Source organism: Nycticebus coucang, chromosome 1 (genome assembly GCF_027406575.1).
Source record: "Nycticebus coucang isolate mNycCou1 chromosome 1, mNycCou1.pri, whole genome shotgun sequence".
In the NCBI taxonomy this organism is placed as follows: domain Eukaryota; kingdom Metazoa; phylum Chordata; class Mammalia; order Primates; family Lorisidae; genus Nycticebus; species Nycticebus coucang.
Window position 1 is genome coordinate 110,546,299 of NC_069780.1, and position 21,973 is coordinate 110,568,271.

General features: G+C 38.2%; 1 protein-coding gene across 5 annotated transcripts in view; it reads left to right on the plus strand.

The window, feature by feature from the left end:
* PCSK1 (proprotein convertase subtilisin/kexin type 1) overlaps positions 1-21,973 on the plus strand; it is a 395,546-nt gene that overhangs the window by 158,540 nt on the left and 215,033 nt on the right. For 4 of the 5 annotated variants that reach the window (XM_053586263.1, XM_053586273.1, XM_053586282.1 and 1 more), the window contains one exon: positions 5,926-6,112. The exons of the other annotated variant lie outside the window; for it this stretch is intronic. The gene's annotated coding sequence lies outside the window, so the exon portion shown is untranslated. The remainder of the gene's footprint in view (positions 1-5,925; positions 6,113-21,973) is intronic. 5 annotated transcript variants of the gene reach the window in all.

Here is a 21,973-nt window from a genome sequence, read left to right on the forward strand (position 1 = left end):
AGCATCTCTCCCGTGGAGTGGAGTGTGACGACCTTTGAACTCTGCTCATTTTTTTATGGGGCACTCTGAGCCATTCTCATGGGAAAGGGGACTCCCATCCGCTTGGTGATGGATTTTGTACCTTTTGTTTGTATCTTTGGGGTCGCAGCTCACTTCAGCGGGGTTGATGTGTGTTCTTCAACTTTCTCTCTTGGTGAAGCTCTAATCCACCAGGTTACTTGCTAAATTTCTGTTCTTTAACTCTCCTTCTGGATGGGAGCCTCTGTGGAAAGCTGGCTTCAGTCAGCCATCTTGTCTCCGTCCCCCTGGTTTGGGATTTTGTGATGTGGACTAATCTTACTGGAGTTAGATGATATCTCAAAGTAGTTTTGATTTCCATTTCTTGATTAAAGATAATGAGTATTTTTTCATGTGTCTGTAGGCCATGTTCCTGTCTTCTTCAGAGAAGCTTCTCTTCAAGTCCCTTGCCCACCCTGTAATGGGATCACTTGTTCATTTCTTGCTAATATCTTTGAGTTATCTGTGGATTCTGTTTATTAAACCTGTGTTGGACACATAACCTGCAAAATCTTCTCCCATTCTGAGGGCTGTCTGCTTGTGTTACTTACTGTGTTCTTGGCTGTGCAGAAGCTTTTTTGTTTGATCAGGTCCCAGTAGTGTATTTTTGATGTTGCTTCAATTGACCGGGGGGGGGGAGGGTCCTCCTCATAAAATATTCACCCAGGCCAATTTCCTCAAGAGTTTTCCCTGCACTTTCTTCCAGTATTTTTATAGTTTTATGTCTTAAGTTTAAATCTTAAGTCCAGTGAGAGTCTATCTTAGTTAATGGTGAAAGGTGTGGGTCCAGTCTTCTACAGGTTGCTAGCAGTTCACCCAGCACCTTTTGTTAAATAGGGGATCTTTTCCCCTACTAAATGTTTTTAATTGGCTTGTCAAAGATCAAATAATGGTAAGTAGCTGGGTTCATCTCTTGGTTCTCTATTCTGTTCCATACATCTACCTCTCTATTTTTGTGCCAGTGCCATGTTGTTTTGATCACTATTGATTTATAGTCTAGTCTGAGGTCTGGTGCCTGCTTTGTTTTTATTTCTGAGTAATTTCTTGGCTATTTGAGGGTTTTTTTCCTGATATCATATAGAACGAAGTGTTATCTTTTGAGATGTTTAAAGTATGGCTGTGGAGCTTTAATGGGGTTTGTATTAAAATTGTATATTGCTTTGGGTAGTTTGGACATTTAAACAATGTTGATTCTTCCCAGCCATAAGCATGGTATGTTTTTCCATTTGTTAACATCTTCAGCTATTTCTTTTCTTAGAGTTTCATAGTTCTCTTTATAGAGATCTTTCACATCCTTTGTTAGGTAAACTCTCAAATATTTCATCTTTTTTGGCACTACTGTGAATGGAATAGAGTCCTTGACTGTTTTTTTTCAGCTTGACTATTGTTGGTATATATAAAGGCTACCGATTCATGAGTGTTGATTTTGTAACCTGAGGTGCTGCTGTATTCCTTGATCACTTTTAAGAGTTTTGTAGCAGAATCCCTGGTGTTTTCCAGATATACAAGCATATCATCTTCAAATAGTGAAAGTTTGATCTCTTCTGACCCTATATTGATACCCTTGATCACCTTTTCTTCCCTAATTGTGATGGCTAAGACTTCCATTACAATGTTAAAAAGCAGTGCAGACAATGGGCAACCTTGCTTAGTTCCTTATCTGAGTGGAAATGATTTCAATTTAACTCCATTCAACACAATATTGACTATGGATTTGCTGTAGATGGCCTGTATCAGTTTAAGAAATGTCCCTTCTATACCAACTTTTTAAAGTATTCTAATCAAGTATGGATGCTGGATTTTATCAAAAGCTTTTTCTGTATCAATTGAGAGAATCATATGATCTTTGTTTTTTAATTTGTTTATGTGGTGAATTATATTTATAGATTTATGTATATTAACCAGCCTTGAGACCCTGGGATAAAACCCACTTGGTCATGGTGAGTAATTTGTTTGATGTGTTGCTGGATTCTGTTTGTTAGGATCCTGTTGAATATTTTCACATCAATATTCATTAGTGATATTGGTCTATAATTTTCTTTTCTTGTTGGGTCTTTTCCTGGTTTGGGGGTCAAGGTGATGTTTGCTTCATAGAATGTGTTGTGTAGTATTCCTTCTTTTTCTAAATTTTGGAAAAGGTTGAGTAATATTGGTACTAATTCCTCTTTAAAAGTTTGGTGGAATTTTCATGTGAAGCCATCTGATCCAGGACTTTTATTTTTAGGGAGAATTTTTATAGTTGATACTATTTCAGAACTTGATATCAGCCTGTTCAATATTTCCACTTGATTCTGGCTAAGTCTTAGAACTTGACGTGCTTCCATGTATTGGTTAATTTCCCTCAGGTTTTCATATTTCTAAAAATAGAGTTTCTTGTAATATTTATTAAGGATTTTTTTAATTTCTGAGGAGTGTGTTGTTTTTCATCATTACTGTCTCTGATGAAATTAGAGATTTTACTCTTTTTTTCCTGGTTAGGTTAGACAAAGGTTTATCTATTTTATTGATCTTTTCAAAAACCAACTTTTTGATTGATTGATCTGTTGTATAATTCTTTTGTTTTTAATTTCATTTAGTTCTGCTCTAATTTTGGTTGTTTCTTTTCTTCTGCTGGCTTTGGGATTGGAATATTCTTCCTTTTACAGTTGTTTGAGATGTGCCATTAAGTGGAAGGCTTGCAGTGCTATAAATTTCTCTCTTAGGACTGCCTTTGCGGTATCCCACAGGTTCTGATAATTCATGTCTTCATTATTGTGTTGTTCTAAAAATTTGGTAATTTCCTTCTTTATCTCATCTATGATCCAGCTATCATTCAACATAAGGTTATTTAGCTTCTATATTTTTGTATGAATATGCAGATTCCTGTTGTTACTGAGTTCAACTTAGTATTATGAGATTTTTGTATTATACATATTTGAAGGTACAATAAAGATGTATGTTATAAATGTTAAAACAATCATTTAAAATAACAACAAACTTATATTTAATAAGCCAGCAAAGAATAATAAGAAATCAATATAAATAATTAATTCATGGTAAGGCAGGAATAAATGAACAAAGAACAGATGGACCAATAAAAACAAGGTTACAGATTTAAACCCAATTATAGTAATATTCACATTAAATGTAAATGGCATAACTACAACAATTATGGCCAGTGAATTGCTAGATTGGATGAAAAAGGAAGACCAAAATATGTTCTGTCTACAAGAAACCTCTTTAACAAGCATTACTTTTTTTTTCTTCATATACTTTATCATCCTATAATCTTTTATTATTTCAGTATGTTTTCCCCCCCTTTGGGGTGTTTGAGGAATATAACCATGTCATATGCAGTAGTGATAATTTTTTTTCTTTTTTTATTGTTGGGGATTCTGAGAGGGTACAAGAAACCTGGTTACACTGATTGCATTTGTTAGGGAAAGTCCCTGTTGTAATCCTGTCTTGCCCCACAAAGGTGTGGCACACACCAAGGACACAACCTCTCCCTCCCTCCTTCCCTCTCTCTGGTCTGTCTTTCCCCAGCTATCCCTCCTTCTTTCTCTCTCTGCTCTCCACTTCCCCCACCCACCTTGTGTTCTTAATTGTCATTAATTCTCCTCATATCAAAATTGAGTACATAGGATTCATGCTTCTCCATTCTTGTGATGCTTTACTAAGAATAATGTCTTCCACTTCCATCCAGGTTAATACAAAGGGTGTAAAGTCTCCATTTTTTTAAATGGCTGAATAGTATTCCATGGTGTACATATACCACAGCTTGTTAACCCATTCCTGGGTTGGTGGGCATTTAGGCTGTTTCCACATTTTGGCAATTGTAAATTGAGCTGCAATAAACAGTCTAGTACAAGTGTCCTTATGATAAAAGGATTTTTTTTTTTCCTTCTGGGTAGATGCCCAGTAATGGGATTGCAGGATCAAATGGGAGGTCTAGCCTGAGTTCTTTGAGGGTTCTCCATACTTCTTTCCAAAAAGGTTGTATTAGTTTGCAGTCCCACCAGCAGTGTAAAAGTGTTCCCTTTTCTCCACAACCATGCCAGCATCTGCAGTTTTGAGATTTTGTAATGTGGGCCATTCTCACTGGGATTAGATGGTATCTCAGGGTGGTTTTTATTATATTTGTCTAATAAATAGGATTGATGAGCATTTTTTCATATGTTTGTTAGCCATTCGTCTGTTTTCTTTAGAGAAGGTTCTATTCATGTCTCTTGCCCATATATATATGGGATTGTTGGCTTTTTTCATGTGAATTAATTTGTTGTCCTCTGCCACCATTACTATTCAACATAGTGCTGGAAGCTCTAGCCAATAGAATTAGGCAAGACAAGAGAATAAAGAGAATACAAATAGGAGCAGAGGAGGTCAAACTCTCTCTTTGCTGATGACATGATCCTATACTTAGAGAACCCCAAAGTCTCAATCACAAGACTCTTGGAAGTCATCAAAAAACACAGTAATGTGTCAGGATATAAAATCAATGTCCACAAGTCAGTTGCCTTTGTATATGCCAACAACAGTCAAGATGCGAGGTTAACTAAGGACACAACTCCCTTCACTATAGCTTCAAAGAAAATGAAATACCTAGGAATATACCTAACAAAGGAGGTGAAGGAGGTCTTTAAAGAAAATCATGAAATCCGACAAACATTACCTTTTATTTATTTATTTTTATGGATACAAGGAAATCCATTTTTAATACATAGACATACACAGGTTAAAAGCAAAAGGATAGAAAATGATGACATTTCCCTAATCAAAAGAAAGCTTGAATGGCTATATTAGATTAATATAGATTAATGTAGATTTCATAGAAAATTATTTTTAGGATACAGAGTATCACTTCACAACAATAAAAGAATCAATGAAATAAGAAAATAGACAATTCTAAACATTTTTGTACCTTAGAACATAAGCTGTCACCATCCACTCTTACTTTCAATTAGCATGATAATGATTGCATTGTCCATTGGAACAGGCTTTAGGTATATTATCTCAAGATGATGACTCTCAAGTTTGGCTAATTTTCCCAGCCACTCAATATATTATTTAGTTTTGAACATTATGAGTCAGTACCGCTGAATTAAAAAAAAATGATATTTTGACATTTGCTGTGATTGTTTGTCTTCATACATATTTGTATAAAAAAACACCAATAAGAGAGAACAGATTATGGATTTGTTTTAAATGCAAATGTTTAAATGCAAATGCAAATGTCATTGTTCTAGGAAGATCTTTTTAATGAAACCTCTGTGGTCTATTTCATATAAAATTCAGAGTGATGTGCTCTTATTGTATTCACCAAACATGAAGGACTTCCTCTTAGGGTGATATGACAGCAGCAAATCATTAAAAATATTATCTTTATGAACCATTATATTGGTACTTGATCTTTACTTCCTGAGAATTTTTTTGTTTGTTTTTGTTTATCAGGCTCTGGCTGGGTTCAAACCCACACCCCTGGTGCATGTGGCCAGTGCTCTAACCATTGAACAATGGGCACCCAGCTCTGAGAATTTTTTTTAACCTTGAACAGAAAATTGCAGTTCCATTTATGACAAGAAGATCATGTTGCTGAGGGAGATATGGAATGTCTTATGTACGTCTGATGATGCAATGGTTCAATATTACATCTTTTGTTCCTTTTGATTTTAAAAGAGCCATCTTATAAAAATTTAACATTGAGGTTAGTCAAGGATTGTTTTTGGTGATTTGAACATCTCTTAATTTGCCTATTGATTCTGACTATACTATCAATTCAGAAATTTAAGAGATGTTCAAGAGTATAACAATATTTTCCAATTTTTCTGGCCCAGTCATTGTTGTAATTAACCTACATAATTTTCTTTTTCTTTTTCTTTTTTTTTGTAGAGACAGAGTCTCACTTTACTGCCCTCGGTAGAGTGCCATGATGTCACAGGACTCACAGCAACCTCCAGCTCTTGGGCCTTCACGATTCTCCTGCCTCAGCTTCCCGAGCAGTAATTTTCAATAATTTCCAAAGCAAATTGGTTTTCAAAAGAATTTTCAAATATTACTTTTTCTAACAGGAAAGTAGGTAAAGTATAATTCTCCTGCTATAAGTATGGATGGTATAAGGATCACAGCCATATATCTCTATACAGTTTCATATTTGTATCACTGACCTTTCACCAATTTTTCTCTCCCTACATGCTTCAAATTAACTGATAATCATATCCCTTCAAAGAGCCTATCCCTAGAACTTTACACTGCTCTTGATCACCTATGTGGTGAATTGAAAGAAAATTACTCACTGGACTGGAAGGATACTGAGAGACCTTGGTTTATCTAAAAAAGGATTTTTCTTTTGCTATTTAATCAGTGTTTGTGTGTAGGTTACATGAACAGATGGGGCTTTTGGAGGGGTGAGAAAGAGAGAACAGAAAGATCCTGCCTAATAGAGAGGCTGAGAAGAAGGAGGTCAAGAGTGAAAGCTACTCTAGAGAGATATTTTAGGGGAAGCATCTGGATCAGTATGGATATAAAGGATACCCTCTGATATGGAATATAATCTTCTCTTCCTCTTAAAACCACCAGCACACAAATGCATGAGATATCTACAGTTTTGATGAGGGAAATGTACTGAGACTGGCCACACAGAGAAAGACTTACAGCCCAAGGGACTCAGTGACAGTAAGATTACTCCTGGAAGCAGTACTTCCAAAACAAAGGAAGAGAAAGTCACCCACTTTTTGTTGCTACTTTTTCGTTTTTCTGTTGCTTTCAAGATGGCAGAGTTTATAAGTAACACGGAGGAAAGTAAAATGAAATGAGGTTGACCTCTTTAGAGAGGAAACCATGAGTCATTTTCCATGGGAATTGAAAGGAAGGATTTTTTTCCCTCTCATTTTGTGTTGCTCACAGAAATATGGTAACTGAAGTATTTTAATAAAAAGTTCTCATCTCAAGGCCATCAACAGCTCATCATTCTTGTATGTGACTTCAGCAATGGGGATCAGGTGGGCTGTTCAAACTATTGAACAATTATAGGGAACCAGAGAGCACTTAGAAAGCTTAGTCAGGGGCAGGAGAGATTGTATATTGTATCAAGTTGAGGAAATATATTCAGATGTTTTAATAAATTCTGTTGAAAGGGGGCAGGTTGGTTTTATACCTTTTGGTAAAGAAGCCAGTTCAAGTCTATTTTTAAGTGAGAGGAAGTTTTGAGGGTGGTGAAGGTGAAGATTGTTAATGGACAGCAATGGTAGTTTCAATCTGGCCTAATCTAACCAGCCAGTTGGTTGGTAGTCAGGGGAAGTCTGAATATTCTTTTTTATTTTTATTAAATCATAGCTGTGTACATTAATGCAATTATAGGGTAAAATGTGATGGTTTTACATACAATTTGAAATACTTTCATTAAACTGGTTAACATAGCTTTCACTGCATTTTCTTAGTTATTGTGTTAAGACATTTATATTCTAAACTTAGTAGATTTAATATGTACCCTCGTAAAATGTACCATAGGTGTGGTGTGACCAATTACCCTCCCTTCACCCATCCTCCCCTCTTTCCTACCTTCCCCCTCCTCTTTCCCCTTCACCTTGGGCTGTAGTTATAGCATTCATATGGAAATGTGGGTGCTTATAAATTGTTTATGGTAGGGCTGGGTACATTGGGTACTTTTTCTTCCATTCTTGAGATACTTTGCTAAGAAGAATATGTTCCAGCTCCATTCATGTAATTATAAAAGAGGTAAAGTCTCCATCTTTTCTTAAGGCTGCATAATATTCCATGTTGTGCATATACCACAATTTATTAATCCATTCATGGGCCAACGGGCACTTGGGCTTCTTCCATGACTTACCAATTATAAATTGGGCTGCAATAAACATTCTGGTGCAAATATCTTTGTTATAAAGTGATTTTTAGTCTTCTGGATATAACCTAGTAGAGGAATTGCAGTATCAAATGGCAGGTCTACTTTTAGATCCCTCAGTGATCTCCAAACATCTTTCCATAAGGAATGTTTGTTTTTATTTTTTATTTTATTTTTTTTATTAAATCATAACTGTATACATTGATATGATCATGGGGCATCATACCCTTGCTTCATAGACCATTTGACACATTTTCATCACAATGGTTAACATAGCCTTCCTGGCATTATCTCAGTTACTGTGCCAATGAATGGATTAATAAATTGTGGTATATGTACACCATGGAATATTATGCAGCCTTAAAGAAAGATGGAGACTTTACCTCTTTCATGTTTACAAGGATGGAGCTGGAACATATTCTTCTTAGTAAAGTATCTCAAGAATGGAAGAAAAAGTACCCAATGTACTCACCCCTACTATGAAACTAATTTGGGGCTCTCACATGAAAGCTATAACCCAGTTACAACCTAACAATAGGGGGAAGTGGGAAAGGGAGGGGAGGGAGGGGGGTGGTGGGTAGAGGGAGGGGGATCGGTGGGATCATACCTGTGGTGCATCTTACAGGGGTATTTGCAAAACTTGGTAAATGTAGAATGTAAATGTTTTGCCTGTCTTCTTCAGAGAAGTTTCTCTTCAAGTCCCTTGCCCACCCTGAGATAGGATGACTTTTTCTTTTCTTGCTAATACACTTGAGTTATCTGTGGATTCTGGTTATTAAATCTTTGTTGGAGACATAACCTGCAAATATCATCTCCCATTCTGAGGGCTGTCTTCCTGCTTTATGTACTGTGTTCTTGGCTGTGCAGAAACTTTTTAGTTTATCAGATCCCAGTAATGTATTTTTGGTGTTGCTTCAATTGCAGGGGGCTGGGGGGAGAGGGGGTTTTCCTCAGAAAATATTCTCCCAGGCTGATTTCTTCAAGTGTTTTCCCTGAATTTTCTTCTAGTATTTTTATAGTTTCATGTCTTAAGTTTAAATCTGTTATCCAGTGAGAGTCTATCTTTGTTAATGGTGAAAGGTGTGGGTCTAGTTTCACTCTTCTACAGTTCGCCAGCCAGTTCACACAGGACAATTTGTTAGAGAGTCTTTCCACTACTGAATGTTTTTGATTGGCTTATCGAATGGTAAGTAGCTGGATTCATCTCTTGGTTGTCTATTCTGTTCCATACATCTACTTCTCTGTTTTTGTGCTAGAAGTCTGAATAGTCCGTCCACTACACTGAGACCTTTTCTTTAGAAGCAGGATCCACAATGTAGGGTCATTTGCATGTCTCCATGTCAGATTATGTGATTAATCTGAGTACTGGGTAGATTTAAATTACACAAAAGTTAGGGTTTTGGGTGTTCATGGAAGAAGATAGGTTGGGTTAGTAACTTTCGTCAATAACAATGGGATTGGAAGCACCCATACCAGATCCATATCAGACTTAAAGTACCATTATAGTTTTAGTTACTTCTTCCTTTTTACAAAGAATGCTCCTATTGTTATAATATCTCTCCAACTTCTTTACTCAGCTATTTTGGAGTGGGGCATTTCCTGTAGCATTATCTCAGATTACTGTAAGAATTCCATATCCATCATAATGCACAGATTTAATGTGGCAGCTCAAAAAAGAAAAAATGTATCATTACTCCTGGCATCCATGGATTTTCTTCTAATCTCATACCTGTGCCTGTTAGGTCTGGCAGAGGGTAAACAGGTGGCAGGGAAGTGGCTAAGGATAAAGAGCAGGAAACAGATTGTACCTAAGAACCAAATTGCAGCTGGTGAAGGTTCCCTGGTGGGAATATTCACAGTAAGGAGTTCCTATGACCCAGAGCTGACCTAGAACTCATTACCATCTAATACCATGATATGGATGGTGCTTTTGTAAAGGATTCTGGGGAAGACTCATGCATAGAACAGGAACTGTTATATAACCAATCTGTTATGTCATCTGCTATATAACCTCAACCTGCCAATCACCCCAAAAGGTGGAAACGACAACCAATCCTACCAGAACAAAGATAGGACAGACTAGTGAGCTTATAAAAGGCAGTGTGTGCTCAGACTTTTGGGTCTTTCTCCACTTGGGAAAAGTTCACTTGTTTCTTTTTGCTATAATAAACCATTTGTGTGGGATTGCCCTGTATTTGTGATCACTCTGTCATTGATTCAACCAGAACTCCTTCTTGACACTGGAAATTGGGGGATGAGGGAGTGGATGGACATAACACACTCCATTTCCTTTTTTCCATTTCTGTAATTACCTCTCCTTCCTTCCTTTCTATTCACATATCAATGTATACGTCATCACTTCAGAGAAACTTTTCTTGTCAAAGACACCATTGATCGTCAGGTAGCCAGATACAAGAGACACACCCACAACCTCATCTAGTCAACATCTTACTGGCATTGAATATTGTTACTTCGTTTTACTCCTCCTTTAAAAGAAATATTTACCATATGACTAAATGCTTTACATGTACCAAAAGCCCCATGATAAAAAAACTAGTCTCTTCAGTTGTCAATTTTAACAAATAAAAATGTAGAATACCAGTTAAATTTGAATTTCATATAAATACTGAGCATTTTATAAGTATATCCTGTGTAATATTGAGAATTTACTTACATTAAAAAAAATTGTCATTCATCTGAATTCAAATTTAGTTGAGTCTCCTGGATTTTATCTGGCAATTCATGCCACTAATGTCCTGTACCCTCTCCTCCTTCCTTAAATAGTTTCTAATTTAAAAAGCCATTTTTTAAAGTTACTTACATATTTAAAAATATTATTTTTGAAATCCTAATTTTTCACATTGTCTCTTTGCTTCCATGATGATGAATGAGGATTTAGGTCCCTCACATTGTTCACTTGCTCTGTCAATTGTTGTTTCATTATAATATTTATAAAATGTCAATGTTTTCATGTTCTCATTCCATCAATTACAGGCAACTTTTTTTTCTTTTACTTTTTCTAAGGTGAGGGACGGGTGTTACTGCCTACACTTTCTTTCTTCTCACTTCTCCCCCGACTTCCTACCTGATGTACTTGTTTATTGAATCAACAAAGTTGATACTATTTACCATTTGTTCTGTAACAATAAGTTACTTAATAAATCTTATAAATTGATTCTAAAAATTGCAGATCCATGAAGTAATCACATTACTGTGACTTTGTAAATATTGTCACTGAAGAACCAATAATATCTATTGTGAATATTTTTCTTTTATACTCCACCATAGCAGGACAAATAACAGTTTCTTAAAGGTTAATTGCTATGTGGAATCTGACATCACATCACTGAAGTTTTCATACTCCATTATGTTAAAATCTGTTGATCTATCTTATACTTTAATAGCTTTTTGCTCATGTATGATTTTGTAACATCATCCATTGATTATTTAGAATGTTGGTCCAATAGATTATGCAGATCCTCCAAATGTTGATACATTTCATTTTACAATATCAAAATATAACATTTGTTAATATTACTACTGATCTCATCAGAAAAGATGGTAAGTATTGAGAATTTGTCTGGTTCAAAGGGGTGGATGTAAGTTTTCCAAAATTCTAATTTCTGCTTGAATGTTTATTTACCATTGGCAATGTAGATCATCGGCTTATCTTATTCATTTTAGGAAATGTCTGTCAAAACTCCAAGTTTGAAAAATCATACTTTGTCAGTTGTCCAATCAAGTAAAAGTGGTGTTTGATTGCAAAAGTATCTAATTTTGCCTACAATTCAAACAATTGCACAAGTGCTTATTCCCAAATACTACCACATGCTTAAGGAGACAAGGATTATGCATACTTCTTGTTTTGACATACAGAATACTAAAAAAGACATACAAGTTCTGACCATTAAGTTTGTGAACTCATCCTGGAAAAAGTCCTACATACCTCACTGCTGAATATCACTATGGTCACATTCAAAGTGTCCCCTTGGGAAGCTCTGCATTAATGCCAGTGACTAGTTTACCTTTCAAAGCAACTGTAGAACTCTTTTTCTAAGGTGAGGAACTGGGTGCTACTACCTATGCTTTCTCTCTTCTCACTTCTCCCCTATCAAAGCTGTTATAGTATGTAGTATTATGCTTGATGTCATAAGTGTTATAAAAATGTATTCCTTTAAATGTTTCCTTTATATTTGGGTAATGATAAATGTTCTTGGGGCCCAGATCAGGTGAGTAGAGAGGGTGTTCCAATATGTTGTTTACTGGCTTAAAGCTCCCTCACGACAATGCTGTTTGAGCTGGTGCATTGTTGTGATGCAAGAGCCATGAGTTGTTGGCCAAGATTTTTAGTTATAATTTTCCTGTTTCTCTATCTATGATTATTTAGTCTGCTATGCTTCTCATAGTCAACAGTTTTAATGCACAATTCAATGGATTTTTGCAATGTTTTTTTATCAGTTTTTCTCGTTACTGGTTGCCCTAACCTCTTGTCATCAGTGATGCTTTCTCTCCCCTCAAAAAAATATTCAATCCATTTGCACACTGATGTTTTCTTCCTAGCATTATTACCATATATATGGACATGTCCCTACTTTTACTTCCACTCTTGCTAAGTTTAACAAGAAATTTATGAATGTTTGTTTGTTGCTGTAATTTAAGCACCAACATTCTCATGATAACATGCAAAAACACAGAACAACAATAACGAACACCACTCAGCAAGACACCACCATATGTCCACACAAACACAGGTGTGAGACATTGATGTACCAAGGTTATGAAACCTTACTGTATTGTTTGTAGTGTGCTGCCAATGTAAGTGCATGGTGGCAAGTTCACAAACTTAATTGTCAGACCTTCCATACTCAAGAGTCAGGATTTATAAAATTAATATTTTAAAAACTTTCCATTGCTTTGTTGTCTTCTAGAGCGTGGTGTTGCTTTTCCATCTGATAAGAAGGTGATTTTTGTTTCTTTACAAGTTATTTCCTCTATACCTTAATTGTGAGAGCATTTCAGACATTATTTGTAGTCTTGGTGATTCTAAGTTTCAACAAGATGATCCTAAATGTGGAGTTTTCTTCATGCATAACGATAAGCTCTCAGTAGACCCTTTAAAGCGATAGTCAGTCTCTCAGTTGTTTGAAATACCTTTGCATTATTTCCTTGATAATTTATTTCCTATCATTTGCTTTTTCTTCCTGGAACTTTTGTTAGTCAGTTATTGGAACACCTGATACATTTTTTCTCTTTCCACATTTCTAACTTCACTTTTTTTTTTTTTTAAAGATTTTCTATCTATTTGACTTTTTATTCTACTTCATGATTTGATTTGTAATCTTTCTAATGAATTTTTTATTTTGGCAGTCATATTTTAATAGTCAACACATTTTTCCCCTGTTTTGATGATTCTTTTTTCCATAGCAAACTTTTCTTGTGTTGTGATGCAGTATTTTCTTAGAAGTCTCTGAAGATGTATGTCTCTGAAATAAAGTTTAAAGAAATTTTCTCTGTTTCATACATTAAATTTTCACTTCCTCAGTGTTGCCTTTACCTTGATCTATTTCTTTCATGCAGGAGACTTTCCTAAAAAAAAAATCTAGTGATCTTAAATTGTCTATTCATGTTTAAAAATGAAGTAATGGAAAGTTAACTGGAAGCCCTGGGTACATGGGTAGGCCTTGTCAACTCACAGATTTGACAATCAAGTGCTTTTTAAAGAAGGTAGACATTATGTTAGGTAGCCTCTAGAAGTTGGAGAACGTAGGTCTCAATTTCTATAGAGGCATTTTTTTGCCAGGAATTCAGTATGCGGGAGTGAGTCTGGTAAATACGCACTGTTCTGTAGACTTCCCTTCAATCAATCACCCTGTTTCCAGACCTGTGTCTCTCTCCTGGACTCTGTGGGCGTTCCAGGAACCCACAGAGCCCCCTGGGGTTCCCCTGAAGCTGGGCTCCCGCACGTGTTCTCCAAGCCATGGCCTCTGCACACTCACCCACTCTCCCATCTGCTTTCCAGAAATCACTGGAATCATTTACATAAAGCCACTGATGATGGCTCGTCTCCTGGTGTCTTTGTTATTGCAGGTTTGTGTTTTTTTTCTTTTTTAAATAAGAAATTTATTTGCTATCGTTTACTGGAGTCTTGGTATAGAAAACAGAGAAATACATGTGCTCATCACTCTACTTTTTTTTTTTTTGAGACAGAGTCTCACTTTGTCACCCTCGGTAGAGTGCTATGGCGTCATAGCTCACAGCAACCTCAAACTCTTGGGCTCAAGCATTCTCTTGCCTCAGCTTCCTGAGAAGCTGGGACTACAGGCACTCGCCACAACATCTGGCTAGTTTTAGAAACCAAGTGTCAGTCTGGTTCAGGCTAGTCTCAAACTGTGAACTCCAGCTATTCACCGGAGTGCTGGGATTACCATAAGGCACCGCGCCTGGTCCCACCCCCCTCACCCGCCTCTGCCTCCCAGAGTGCTAGGATTACCATGAGCCACCACGCCTGGCCCCACCCCTCTTTCATAACTCGCAATTCCCTTGCTCCCTTTGGCGTCTCTGAGTGGCCATTCCTCCGGGCAGACTGGTTTGAGGAACTCTGTACTGATCGCTCTCTCTCTCGGTGGTTTCTCGCTTCCTGGCAGTCCCTTCTGCCGTCCTGTTTGCAGCGTTAACCCGCGAGCCCGCAGTCCCCGCTGGGCAGCTCCTCTCTGACTCTGCTTCCCGACTCCAGATTCTTCAGCCAGTTGCCTGCTTGAAATCTGCACTTCATTATTATTTCACAGTTAACTTCAAATGTTTATTTCCTGTATCCCCTTTCCAGAACATTTCCCCTCCTCAGTCTTCTGTGACCCGTGGAGGACGCGGTCCCTCAGCGGTCCCTGTTCGCATCCGGAGTCTTCTGCCTGGAGCAGTTTCCTGTGCATCTGCGCGGCTTCTCATCCTTGTACAGTCTGCTTCTCAGAGCAGCCTTCCGTGATCCCTGTACATGAAGTCACTCCTGCCCTCCCACCGTTGTGTCGTCCTGTCTTTGGGCACTCTGTTATTATCCCTCACGGAACTTTTCAGTATTTATGGTGTTTGTTTTTCTTCCTCTTTCCTATTAGATAGTGAGGCCACTGTGGGCGGGAACTGTACATCACCTTTGCAGTGCTTGCTTGGCAATGGGAGAAACTTACCAAGCTGTGTAGAACGTACGGATCAATACAGCTTAAAATGAATGCTGAAATCTCACAATCACCTGAAACTTGCCTCAAATAGACCTCAAAAAATACTGTAACAACTCATTGATTATTATTCTTTTTTGTTTTTGAGATAGAGTCTCACTTCCTTGCCCTCACTAGAGAGCTGTGGCATCACAGCTCACAGCAACCTGTGGGGCTCAAACGACCCTCCTGTCTGGGCCTTCTGAGCAGCTGGGACTATAGGCTTGTGCCACAATATCCAGCTAGTTTTTCTATTTTTAGTAGAGATGGGGTCTCTTTCTTGCTCAGGCTGGTCTCCAACTCCTGAACTCAGGTGATCCACCTGCCTTGGCCTCCCAGAGTTCTGGGATCACAGGTATGAGCCACTGTGACTGGCCTGTTTATTAACTTTTAAACATACCTGAAGCCTGAACACTTGACTCAGTAAAAACTTACACTTTTTATTTTTCAATTATACCTCAATAAAGCTGGCAAACAGAAAACAAAAAGAAATACTTATGACTTTAATGCTTATGAACACAATTTAGTCTAAAAAATAAGGGTATTTTTTAACTGGTAAAGATAATTTCTTTTTTTATTTTTAATCTTGTAGGTTGCTTATTTAAAAAAAATTTTATTAAGTAAAATACACATAGATCATGAATACATTTATGCATATGTGGGGTACAATGTGTTGATTCCTTTTTTTTTTTTTTATACAATCTGACGTGGTTAGATCAAATCAATCAACATAGCTTTCACCTCATTTACTTGATTATTGTGCTAAGGACTCATAACCACTCTATGTAGTCTTATAGCTCCAAATAAATTTTCTCTCAATACCCTTACTTGCCCCAACTTTATAAAATTAACGTGGTTTGTTTGATAAAGGCCACAGCTAATTTTTTTTTTTTTTTAGAGACAGAGTTTCACTTTGTTGCCCTTGGTAGAATTCTGTGGCATCACAGATCACAGCAACCTCCAGCTGTTGGGCTTAGGTGATTTCTCTTGCCTCAGCCTCCCAAGTAACTGGAACTACAGGTGCCTGCCACAATGCCTGGCTATTTTTTTATTGCAGTTTTGCCGGGGCCGGGTTCAAAACTGCCACCTTGGTATATGGGACCAGCACCTTACTCACTGAGCCACAGAATGAATGGTGAAGCGGGACACCACCCAGGAACACAAGAGTAATTAAGCGGCAAGAGTTTCCTGCCGAACCCAGACAACTCTGTCTATTTCTCTCCTTCAAACCTGCTACACAAAATGTAAAACAAATCAGCTGGATTGAGAGGATCTCAATACCAGGAGTCATATTCACCAAGTAGATGTCAACTTTCCTGATACAATTTTTTGTCTTGATTCCGAACACCTACATTTTCAGGGAAGAAACAGAGACACAAAGACTTACGAAATAACAGGCAGATCAAGATATCAATAGTGACTATGCATGTGACATTTTGCCCAGTGCTAGCCACCAGCATGGGGACCTTCTATTATTTCTTGATACTAGAAATAATCACTTAGGCCAACTTTAGAAATGCTATTAGCTAATGTCTAATATGTTATTTTTGGTTTTAATAGAAAAATTCTTAGAAATTGTCATATTGCAGTGGCTCATGCCTATAACCCTAGCACTCTGGGAGGCTGAGTCAGGTGGATTGCTTGGAGGCTGTGGAAGGAGTTTGAGACCAGCTTGAGCAAGAGCAAGACTCCGTCTTTACTAAAAATAGAAAAAACATCCAGGCATTGTACCAGAAGCCTGTAGTCCCACCTCCTGGGAGGCTAAAACAAGGGGATCACTTGAGTTTGAGGTTGCTGTGAGCTATAACACTATGGTACTCTAGCCTGGGGCAGCAGAGTGAGACTTCATTTGAAAAAAGAAATTATATTGTGCGATTTTTAAAATAAAGTATATATTTGGTGTCGTAACAAGAGCCATTTCTGTATAATATTAAGAGTTGTCCCTATACAATGGGAAAGAATATTTGCACATTTTGAATCATACAAAAGCTTGATAACTAGGATCTATAGAGAATTAATCCACATGAAAAAAGCCAACAATCCCATATATATATGGGCAAGAGACATGAATAGAACCTTCTCTAAAGAAGACAGACGAATGGCTAACAAACATATGAAAAAATGTTCATCGTCCCTATATATTAGAGAAATGCAGATCAAAACCACCCTGAGATACCATCTAACCCCAGTGAGAATGGCCCACATTACAAAATCTCAAAACTGCAGATGCTGGTGTGGATGTGGAGAGAAGGGAACACTTCTACACTGCTGGTGGGACTGCAAACTAGTACAACCTTTCTGGAAGGAAGTATGGAGAAACCTCAAAGCACTCAAGCTAGACCTCCCATTTGATCCTGCAATCCCATTACTGGGGCATCTACCCAGAAGGAAAAAAAATCCTTTTATCATAAGGACACTTGTACTAGACTGTTTCTTGCAGCTCAATTTACAATCGCCAAAATGTGGAACCAGCCTAAATGCCCACCAACCCAGGAATGGATTAACAAGCTGTGGTATATGTATACCATGGGGTACTATTCAGCTATTAAAAAAAAATGGAGACTTTACATCCTTTGTATTAACCTGGATGGAAGTGGAAAACATTATTCTTAGTAAAGCATCACAAGAATGGAGAAGCATGAATCCTATGTACTCAATTTTGATATGAGGACAATTAATGACAGTTAAGGTCATGGGGGGGGGAGGAAAAGCAGAGAGAGGGAAAGAGGGAGAGGGGTGGGGCCTTGGTGTGTGCCACACCTTCTGGGGGCAAGACACAATTGCAAGAGGGACTTTACCTAACAAATGCAATCAGTGTAACCTGCTTATTGTACCCTCAGTGAATCCCCAACAATAAAAAAAAGGAGAAAAAAAAAAGAGTTGTCTTATCACATCCAGGGGAAATCAACGGCTCAGGGCAAGCATTGGCCATTGTCTTCCCCCTCCCCCACCATCTTGGAAAGCATTTAAAGCCTTTTCGCTGTCTTCGGGAGGCTGCCACCTCCTGTGGAAATCACACTCACCTTGTGCTGCCTTCTGGTCCCAGGGGAGGTGGAATGAAAGCGGGAGGGGCCCAGTGGAACGGATCTATGGAGAGGTGGCTGACAGACCCCCAAGTGGGAGGAATCTGTGCTGACTGACTGGATCTGACTCTTAGGCCTCCTCTGTGTGCCCAGGCTAAGCTTAAAAATGCCTCATTTTGAGTGAGACAGAGTACATTTGAACTTTGAAGTCAGAAGGCCTGGATAAATATTAGCTCTGCCAATTCCTAGTTGGAAGACTTTAACAAGTTATTTATCCTCTCTGAATTTCAACTTTCTCATCTGAATATATGCATAAAATTGGAACCTTTCTCTGTAGATTATTTTTTGTGTGTGAGGATTAAGTGAAATAGTTCTTGAAACTGTGGTAATACAAAATGAGTGCTAAATCAATCTATCAGTTGCTATGGACATTTGGTTTTCTTCCCACCACTCATCCCCTTTTCTTAGAAACTACCCCATCCTTGTCTGAGTTTGCATACCCACCCCCGGAAGGGCTTTCAAACTTTGAATGAAGCTTTCCACGGTCTTGGCTCAATCTACCTCTGTTTTTCTTCTCATAATCTGTCTTATGTCAGTTTAATTATTTGAATAGCCACAGAACCTAGAAGGTAAAAGGAAGCTCAATCTACCTCTGGCTTTTTGAGCCAGGGGTCCTGGCTCAAACCTAAATTAATCAGCAGAGTTCTACCTTCTGGCCCTGAAATCAAATTTGGTTCAATGAAACTTAAGATGATTTTGGGGGTCTTCTGGGAAAGAATCATCCTGGCTTTTCTGACCAATTTCAGAAGGGAGGTGGCATTATTAGTATTACATTATTAGTGTGTATGTCTAGGCTTTTTTGAGGGTCTTGACATTTAGCTTTTACCACCTCCTCTAGATGGAGGAGTCACGGCTGCACACACAATAGACCACAGGGGTTAATTGACCTCCATGAGTGAGGGGCAAGGACAACGTTAGAATCTCCATGGGACAGCCCACAGGTTTGACCCTCTGTGATCAGGATCACGGTTCTGAACAACTTGAGGTCTGGTGTTTGTATATTGAGAGCTTTTTGAAAATGCTTCATGAATTTTCAGTAGTAGAGGGAAGCAAGTTATGTGACTGACTGAGTTCAGAATCTGTCACTCCAAAGTATGCCACTTGGGCATATTGATTATTTTGAGGTCAAGGAAATTAATAACCAACTGATGCAGAAAATGCTTTTCCTCTTCAATTGCCTAACATAAAGTACCAATTTCCTCTTTCATGAAGAAGATTTGCCTTTATAAAGGAAATTCTTGTTAGTAAAGGCATTTGTGCTAGGAAGACAGACAACTTTTATCACCTGAGAGATCTCTGTCTGCATAGCAAGGCAACCTTTATTCAGTAAACATCTCCTCCCCCTTTCCCACAACATATGTCCCCACCCCTTTCTTGCCCCAGAGTCCCAAACCCCTATTCCTTTCTGTAGGTCAGAATGACATAAAATCTCCATCATCTAGCTGCTTCCTGGATTCTTATATGTTTGTGGGACTCCCGTGCAAACATACATAATAAAAATTGTTTTTCTTCTCATAATCTGTCTTATGTCAGTTTAATTATTTGAATAGCCACAGAACCTAGAAGGTAAAAGAAAGCATTTTTCCTTCCCTACATGACACTGATAGTCATGAATAAGTAAGCTCTCAAAGATCCCTGCCTTTCATGCAATTACATGAAATGGTTTTGACAAATTTCTAGTAACAAAAGCAATGGCACCTCTGAGAATATTGTGGTTCCAAAAGTTATTAGTACGAATTCAGGCCTCAGCAACCTATTGCAAGGGGGCCAATTATGAGACAGACCAGTTTCCATCGTCAAAGATCGCTTGCCACCCCCTCCCACACCCACATCCCAGACCAAAATTCACCGTCACAGACACTGCAGCTGACAGACGTCTCCAGCCTCATGTTGGCAGCTAGGTTTATCCACTTTTGGGTGACAGCCTCAGCCTGCCAGTTTTCAAAGACTGCCAACCTCTGTGGCGAAGCACAGTGAAGCTAACCCCCATTTATAGTTTCTTTAGCTGTTTGGTTCCCTGTGTATTTTTCTTTAGCTTAACTAAGTGGTAAGGGGGCCCAACATTTATTCTTGTTAAACCAGAAACACCAGATTACAATTCATTGGCAAAAGCAAAGATTTCTAAAGATATTTAATCATAGAAATAACATTTAAGTAGGGACAGGGAAGGAATATAATCAAGCTGGATGCTCAACAGCCTTTTGGAAAATGCTTTATGAATTTTTAATTTTAAATTGCAAGAGGGCAGGAACTTGTCTTTATGACTCAGCTGAAGGATGGTTCCTCATAACCTGCTGGTTTCATTTAAATTTAGAAAAAAGAACATTGTCTACAAAATCATCAATATCAGTTGGCTGTAACATGTTGGTTCTCCCATGGAGACTTAGTTCTGGCATATAAACTGAAACAAGCCCCTGAATAGAAGAAATCCTGGTGAGTGCTAATAGAAAGTAACTGCCCCCCTAACTTTGACAAAGGTCTGATTTCTAAATATTGTATTGCAACTAGGCCATGAGGTGGGCACTGTTTGTTGACAATGGAATAGCAGAAAGGGTGAGGCAACCATGGCTCTGACCACCCCACAGAGCATCACACCCGGATCTGTACTACCTACCTGCAGACTCTTCCACCCGGAAGAGGAATAAGCTTCAATCTTTTTTTTTTTCTTTTTTTATTTATTTATTTATTTATTTTTTTATTAAATCATAACTGTATACAATGATATGATTATAGGGCATCATACACTGACTTCATAAACCATTTGACACATTTTTATCACAGTGGTTAGCATAGCCTTTCCGGTGTTATCTCAGTTACTGTGCCAAAACATTTACATTCTACATTTACCAAGTTAGAAAATAATTATTTTGAGCTCTCCCAGCTGATATTCCTCTAGGCAAATGAAGCAACAACAGATTTTATCTTTTCTGAAGAATCCCACAATACCAGAGAACAATAAAGCAGTTCCATAAATACCAAACAAAACATGTAAGTTTTAAGTTCTGTCTGATATTGTCAATAGTGACCTGGATGTCCATATGTGTGTATTTACTCCTAGGTGGGAAGCCAGCCTGAGTCTCTAGGCTGCTGCCCATGTCAGTGGCTGAGGCGCCTCCTGAGACTGAACACTTCCTACTCAGAGGGCAAGTCTTTGGGTACACAAGCTCAGTGTGGTCACTGGGCCAGTGGGATGAGTTGGAGATATTAAGAGCATATAACTCAGTTTGTTTCTAAAACCTGACTTTAAAAAAAACATTATTTCAGATTAATATAAGGGAACATGATGAGGTTATATTGTTTGCATTTGTTAGGTAAAGTCCGAATTGTAGCTGAGTCCTTCATCTGGGAGGTGTGCCAGACACCCCTGCATTGTGACTGTTAGGCAAGAACACACCACATCCCGGTCCTCCTCCCTTCACCCACCTTTCTCTTCTCCCCTCCCCCTACTTGATTGTGGTTGTGTAGTTGTTCATCTACTGGTTTCATATTAATATGGAGTGCATTGGATGCTTGCTTTTCTATCCTTGTGATACTTGGGAGAATGTTCTCCAAATCCTTCCAGGTAAATACAAAAGATATAAAGTCTCCATCTTTTTTCATGGCATCAATGATGCCAATGATTCATGGCATCAATCCATGAATGGATTAACCTGACTTTCTTGGTGAAACTGGGACACATTCCACACAGCTTTGGCGCCTGCAGAGCATCCTGCAGGTATGGAGAGCAGCTGGGTCAGTGGTGGTGGTGGCAGGGGGCCGGCAGTGGTGCCCTGTGCATCTGGATGGGGCAG